This window comes from Meles meles, chromosome 1 (genome assembly GCF_922984935.1).
Source record: "Meles meles chromosome 1, mMelMel3.1 paternal haplotype, whole genome shotgun sequence".
In the NCBI taxonomy this organism is placed as follows: Eukaryota; Metazoa; Chordata; class Mammalia; order Carnivora; family Mustelidae; genus Meles; species Meles meles.
Window position 1 is genome coordinate 102,756,046 of NC_060066.1, and position 8,256 is coordinate 102,764,301.

The following is an 8,256-nucleotide window of genomic DNA, read 5'->3' on the forward strand; positions in this document are numbered from 1 at the left end:
AAGAGGAAAATAGCAGGACAAAATTTCATTACATATCTCATACTTCTACCTCAAGATCAATAATTTATTAAATTATTGCTTTGATATTTATAAGTTGTGTGAAAGAGTAAAAGAAATGAGAGAAATTTCCATCTCTTGTTTTTACTGTTCTGTCTCTCAGTATGAAAGGACAAGAGAAATAAGACCTGTTCTGAAAAATGCCTTAAACTAGAGGTTTGATTAAAAGAATAAATTAAAATCTTTCAGCTAACCTAAAAATAAATCTTTTCTCTAGGGTTTATGAGAGTAATTTTGGCCTCAAATTGAACCTTTTGTGCTGATCACCAGAACTTGTCCCCAAATCTAAAGCACTGTGATTGACAGCAAATGAGGGACTCAATATTGTGATTTCCTTGAAACTGAGTATCCATTTATAGAAAAATAATGTGGGAAAAAATCTATACTCTTCTCTGAGCTAATTATCAGTTTCAATAGTATATTGACTTTTTCTTAATTGAGAAATAACTCACTTAATTGAGAAATAAACTCACTTTTATATATGTGAAAACTTATATAAATAACATATAACACATATAATATATATATGTTATATATATTATATAAATAATATATATATAATTTTATATATGTGAAAACTTATATAGCTTTTCGTATTAGTTGTCTTTCAAATATAACTGGGCTGACTTGCATATGCCTTAAGTTCTATTTGTTATATATTTGCTATATATATATGTACATATATATTTATATGCAGAATATTGGTATATAATAGGACAATAATACTGTAACATTTTAGAGAAAGTAAACTACTAGGGAGGATTAATGATAAATGAAAATTATTTTCTCCCCTTTCAAGGGACAAAGAGATGATTTCCCCTTCTCTTCATTCCAGTGGTTCCTTAGAGAAACAGTAAATTGGAGTCCTTACATTAACCTCTGGAATAGAGATAAATCTCCAGAATTAAGCCTAGTTTCCAGTTTTATAATTTGAAGGTATCTCCAAGGGCACAGGCCAAATAACATCTACATAGGTAAAAAGCACAATTCAGAAATTAGCTTAGGGTCTCTCAGGAGATGTACTGGAGACATATCAGAGGAGACAACCAAAGTCATTCTTTGTTCTGCTTTCCTGTGTCAAACATGTGAAGTTTTGTCCTAAATTCTCACTTTCCTTCTACCTTGCATGCATGTAAATATGTTCGTAATTACCCACTAGTAAATTTTATTCTTTCTTCTACATCTCTTTGTCTGCATGATTCTTAAATTTATATCCTCATCTTAGGAGTCAGCATAAAGTTGTATGCCAACAAATATTCCAAAATGATATTTTCAGATCTCCAGAACTTTAATCAACTCACAAAGTCTATTTAGATACAAATAAGGTCAGAAGCCAAAGCCTCAGGAAAGTGGGTGTGGTGCTGGAGAGTAAATAGCTATCACATGTTTGCTACTTAAGTCATTCGTTTTGATGGATTAAACTAAATTTGAGAAGTTTGCTGTGTTGCTACAGGGACTTTAATAATCAGGGACAGTGTAAAATCGTATTTGAAAGTGTTTCATCTTGCAATCTGTTTCCTGTTAGAGAGATAAGGTCACAAGCAGAATAAATAATAACTTTTCCTGCTTTGCAATGACAGTTTATTTGATAGACTTGTGTGGTTCCTGGTATCACAGCCTTTTTTCCAAAATATAAAGCAGTTTCACTATATTCTTCACACCTAGTGAATTTACCCCAAATTGTGTTAGTCAATTGATCAATGCTCTTCAGGACTGAGGCTTGAACTAAAGCCAATTTTTCTATAAGAAACCTCTGTTGGCCACAGCACAAAAAAAGTTTTTGTAGTTTTCAAAAAAGATGAGTGAAATCAATAATTTGGCCTCATTGATCAACTGACAGTGTCTAGTCTGATTTCAGACTAAGGACCATGATTTGATGTCCAAATAGATAGGTGGTTGGAGAATGATAGCATCCTGGAGCACGTCCTTCTTTTTGCTTAAACAAGGTGGAGCACAGGATACCTACTAGGTCAAGAGGCCACAATGACCCCTAGTCCAAGGGACAAGTAACAGAAATGAAGGCAAGCAATCTAGTCCTAACTGTGTTATTCCATGTAGAAACAGATTTGAGTGTCTTATGCTGTGAATGATAGGGAGAAGGGGCAAGACACTTAATATAGGAGACAAGATGGCAGGGAACTAGGAGAAAGTGCCGTTTCAACCTGTACCCTAAAGTGAGCTGATTACCTACCAAGGAACTCTGATCACCCATGAAATCAGCCTGAGATTGGAATTATACACTTCTGTATCTCTATAGGGGCAGAAGATGCCAGTGGGCAGGTAAAGTGGAGTGGGAACATTGCACTGATCTCGGAAGATAAACAAAAGGGGAGGGAGCCACCAGAAGCAACCCATTGGAAAGTAATACCCCAAACGAGAGTGCCCTGTGACTGGGGACCAGCATTAACTTGGAGTCTGGTTAAAGCACTCAAAAAGAGCAAAGGATTGTGGGGGAAATTGTGGGAATCAGGGTGGTTGGGGACAGGGGCTTAAGTCCCCGGACCCAGGACAGCCACGCCTGGTGCTGAGCCAGAGAGAGTGCGGTGAAGAAACCAGGTCTTGGTCCCTGAGCCACGAGTGCACCTGAGGGCCCCTGGGTGGTGTCTCCCATGAGGGGCTGGGAGTCTCGCCATCTGACAGAACCACAGCCTTTTTGCACTTTCCATGCGTGCGCTGCACCAATGTATCAGTCTGAGTCACGCCCCACACCTCCCCCTGAGAGAGGTGCCTGTAGGATCCAGCTGGCAGAACCACAGCCTCTTGCACTCTCCATGTACGCAGGCCACGTGACCAGAGTCTGAGTCATGCCCCACACCCTCCCCTGAGAAAGATGCATGCTGGCACCAGCCCTGCGCTCTCAGACCCAGAGAGTCTGAGCACTCGAGCCTGGGTCAGTGGGGGAAAATCTCAGTGTGCTATCACTGCTTGTGACCTCTCTAGCTGTCTGGAGTTGCCCAAACAGCCGCTGCTGTCATGGCTTTGGGTACAAGCAGGAGTTCCTGTGTCCCTAGGGACTGCGACTGGGAACGTCCTCTGCCAGCGGCCAAGGGGGAATTTATGTGCTCTGGAGCATCCAGAGGGGAACAGACTGAGGCCTCTCTCTTAGAGGGAGGTCTGGTGCAATTTGCTTTCCTCTAAACCTCCAAAAACCATCCAAAGCCAGCAAGATGAGAGAAAACAAATGAACAAAAAACCAAAAAACAACAACAAAAAAACCCTCCAGAAAACAAAAGCCTGAAAAACTGGTTTCCTCAGAGCCTACCCCCTTGATGGGGGCGGGGGTGGGAGGACTTAACTCAGGGAATATCATTGACTGAAAACCCATGCAGCAGACCCCTCCCCCAGAAAGCCCCCCCCAAAAAGATGAAAACAACCACCACTACTTCATGGATACAACCTTTATTTTTAATTCATTCCCACTATTATGGTTCATTTTTTAAAATAATTTTTAACCTATTTACCATCACAGTGAGATGTCCATTATATCAAATTCCATAATAACCTTTTAACCTGAACTTTTTGATACATATACCTGTGTTTTTCTTTTGCTTTTCTATTTTTTAATTTTTAATTTTATTTTAGTTTAGTTTATTCTTTTTTTTTAATTTTTTAATATTCATATAGAGTTAAACTTCAAGGTAATCCCCTTTCCCCAATCAAAGCTACCCTTATAGGTAAACCAATTTTTAATCCCCTTCTATCTTAGGTAAGTTGAGTCTTTTAAGAAAGATATAAAAATACATCCAGGAAGAATCAAAATAAACTTCCTCGCCCACACTGAGAATTTATAACCACTCTCCCATCTTTTTCTTCTGCCAGTGTTTCTGTTTATTTGTTTGTCCTGGTAGTATATAAATCTTATACTGGGGGTTCTTTTTGATGAGGTTTTTTTTTTTTTGCTTTGTCTTTATATATATATATATATTTTTTTTTTCTCTTGTCATCTACTTTTATCAGTCTTTTTGTTTGTCTGTTTTTGTTTGTATACATCATAAATCTTACCTTGGGGCCCATTTGGGCTGGGCCTTCTCTTGTATTTTATCTTTCTTTTTTTTCCTGTCTCTTTCTCTCTTTTTCTTTTTTCTCTCTTTCTTTTTTCTTTCGTTTAGGTGGGAACATTTGATTACTCAGAAGCGTTCCAGGGTGCATCACAGTTAACATATTTAGCTACTTCCATTCAGCCATCTCTCACCAAAATGACTAGGAGGAGGAATGCCCAACAGAAGAAAAATACAGAGGCTGGGCCTTCTGCAACACAGCTAATGGCTATCGACATAGACAACATGTTGGAAAGGGAATTCAGGCTAAAAATTATCCAGGCAATAACTAGGCTGGAGAAAGCCATGGATGACAAAATGGAATTGATTAGGGCAGAACTGAAAGCCACCAGGGATGATGTTCACAATGTTAGGGCAGAACTGAAAGCCACCATGGATGATATTCACAATGCTCTCTAAGACTTCCAATCTAATCTAAATTCTCTAAAAGCTTGGGTAACTGAGACAGAAGATAGAATTAGTGATCTGGAGGACAAACAGATAGAGAGAAAGGATCAGGAGGAAGCCTGGAACAAACAGCTCAGAAGCCATGAAAACAGAATCAGGGAAATAAATGATGCCATGAAATGTTCCAATGTCAGAATTATTGGAATCCCTGAAGGGGAGGAGAAAGAAAGAAGACTAGAAGATATAGTGGAACAAATTCTCCATGAAAATTTTCCCAATCGTGAGAATAGAACAAGTGTTCATGTACTAGAGGCAGAACAGTCTCCCCCCAAGATTATAGAATCTAAAAAAAAATCAAGGCACCTGGTAGTAAAATTGAGAAATCATAATTGTAGACATGATCTCTTGAAAGCAGCTAGGACAAAGAAGCTCCTTATGTACAGAGGAAAGCCCATCAGAAAGAAAGCCCATCAGCCAGAAAGGGCTGGCAAGATGTATTCAGGGCACTAAATGAGAAGAACATGCAGCCAAGAATACTTTACCCAGCAAGACTGACATTGAAAATGGATGGAGAGATAAAGAGTTTCCAAGACCAGCCAGCCTTAAAAGAGTATGTGACCACCAAGCTGACACTGCAGGAAATATTAAGGGGACTTATATAAAAGAGGAAACATCCTAAGAATATAATTGAACAGAAATATATGGAGACAATCTACAGAAAGAAAGACTTTAAAGGTAATACGATGCCAATAAAAACATATCTCTCAATAATCACTTTCAATGTGAATGGCCTAAAGGAGCCCATAAAATGACACAGGGTTGCAGATTGGATAAAATGATAGGACCCATCCATATGCTGTGTACTAGAGACCCATTTCAAACCTAAGGATACACCCAGACTGAAAGTGAAGGGATGGAGAAGCATCTTTCATGTCAATGGGCCTCAAAAGAAGGCCAGGGTAGCGATTCTCATATGAGATAAATTAGATTTTATACTAAAGACTAGAGTCAGAGATACAGAAGGACACTACATAATTCTTAAAGGGACTATCCACCAAGAAGATCTAACAATTGTAAATATTTATGCCCCCAATATGGGAGTAGCCAATTACATAAGAAAACTATTGATCAAGATAAAGAGTCATATTGATATGAATACATTAATAGTAGGAGATCTCAACATGCCTCTCTTAGTAACAGACAGTTCATCCAAGCAAAAAATCAATAAGGAAACAAGAGTATTGAATGACACATTGAACCAGATGGACCTCATAGATATATTCAGAACATTCCACCCTAAAACAACAGAATACTCATTCTTCTCAAGTGCACATGGAACCTTCTCCAGAATAGATCACCCATTGGGTCACAAATCAGGGCTCAACTAATACCAAAAGATTGAGATTATTCCCTATATATTCTCAGATCACAATGCTTTGAAACTGGAGCTCAATCACAAGGAAAAGTTTGGAAGGAACTCAAACACCTGGAAGCTAAAGACCACCTTGCTTAAGAATGCTTGGATCAACCAGGAGATCAAAGAAGAACTTGAACAATTTATGGAAACCAATGAGAATGAAGACACTGCAGCCCAAAACCTATGGCGTACAGCAAAGGCGGTCCTAAGGGGGAAATACATAGCCATCCAAGCCTCCCTCAAAAAAATCAAATAATCCAGAATTCACCAGCTGTATCTACACCTTAAAGAACTGGAGACTCAACAACAAATCAAACCAACTCCACATGCAAGAAGGGAAATAATCAAGATTAGAGCAGAGATCAATGAGATGGAAAGTAGAGATACAGTAGAACATATCAATGAAACTAGAAGCTGTATTTTTTTTAAAGAATCAATAAGACCGACAAACCATTGGCCACACTAGTCCGAAAGAAAAGAGAAAAGGCTCAAATTAATAAAATTATAAATGAAAAGGGAGAGATCACAACTAAAACCAAGGAAATAGAAACAATCATCAGAAGTTATTATCAACAGTTATATGCCAATAAGCTAAGCAACCTAGATGAAATGGATGCATTCCTGGAAAACTATAAACTCCCCAAATTGAACCAGGAAGAAATTGACAACCTGAATAGACCAATATCTAGTAACGAGATTGAAGCAATGATCAAAAACTTCCCAAAACACAAGAGCCCAGGACCTGACAGATTCCCTGGGGAATTCTACCAAACTTTCACAGAAGAAATAACACCTATTCTCCTGAAGCTGTTTCAAAAAATTGAAGCAGAAGGAAAACTTCCAGACTCTTTTTATGAAGCCAGCATTACCCTGATCCCCAAATCAGGGAAAAATCCCATCAAAAAGGAGAATTTCAGACCAATATCACTGATGAATATGGATACTAGGATTCTCAACAAGATCCTAGCAAACAGGATCCAACAGCAAATTAAAAAGATTATCCACCATGACCAGGTGGGATTCATCTCTGGGTTACAAGGATGGCTCAATATTCGCAAGTCAATCAATGTGATAGCACAAATCAATAACCAAGGAGAGAAGAAGCACATGTTGCTCTCAATTGATGCAGGAAAAGCATTTGACAAAATCCAGCATCCATTCCTGATTAAAATGCTTCAAAGTATAGGGTTTGAGGGAACATTCCTGAACTTCATAAAATCTATCTATGAAAAACCCACAGCAAATATCATCCTCAATGGGAAAAAGCTCACAGTCTTCCTGTTGAGATCAGGAACACGACAAGGATGCCCACTCTCACCACTCTTGTTCAACATATTATTAAAAGTCATAGCAACAGCAATCAGACAACAAAGAGCAATAAAAGGTATCCAAATTGGCAATGAGGAAGTCAAACTCTCTCTCTTCGCAGATGACATGATTCTTTATATGGAAAACCCAAAAGACTCCACCCCGAAACAACTAGAACTCATACAGTAATTCAGTAACGTGGCAGAATACAAAGTCAATGTACAGAAATCAGTGGCTTTCTTATACACTAATAATGAAAATACAGAAAAGGAAATTAGAGGATTGATTCCATTTACTACAGCACCAAGAACCATAAGATACCTGGGAAAAAATCTAACCGAAGAGGTAAAGGATCTGTACTCGAGGAACTACAGAACACTCATGAAAGAAATTGAAGAAGACACAAAAAGATGGAAGACTATTCCATGTTCTTGGATCAGAAGAAAAAACATTGTTATAATATCTACGCTGCCTAGAGCAATCTATACTTTTCATGCCATTCTGATCAGAATTCCACCGGTATTTTTCAAAGACCTGGAGCAAATAATCCTAAAATTTGTATGGAATCAGAAGAGACCCTGAATTGCTAAGGAAATGTTGAAAAACAAAAACAAAACTGGCGGCATCACGTTACCTGATTTCAAGCTTTACTACAAAGCTGTGATCACCAAGACTGCATGGTACTGGCATAAAAACAGACACATAGACCAGTGGAACAGAGTCGAGAGCCCAGATATGGACCCTCAACTCTATGGTGAAATAATCTTCGACAAAGCAGGAAAAAATATACAGTGGAAAAAAGACAGTCTCTTCAATAAATGGTGCTGGAAAAATTGGACAGCTATATGTAGAAGAATGAAACTTGACCATTCTCTTACACTGTACACAAAGATAAACTCAAAATGGATTAAAGACCTCAACGTGAGATAGGAATCCATCAGAATCTTAGAGGAGAACATAGGTAGTAACCTCTTCGATATCAGGCACAGCAACTTCTTTCAAGATATGTCTCCAAAGGCCAAGGAAACA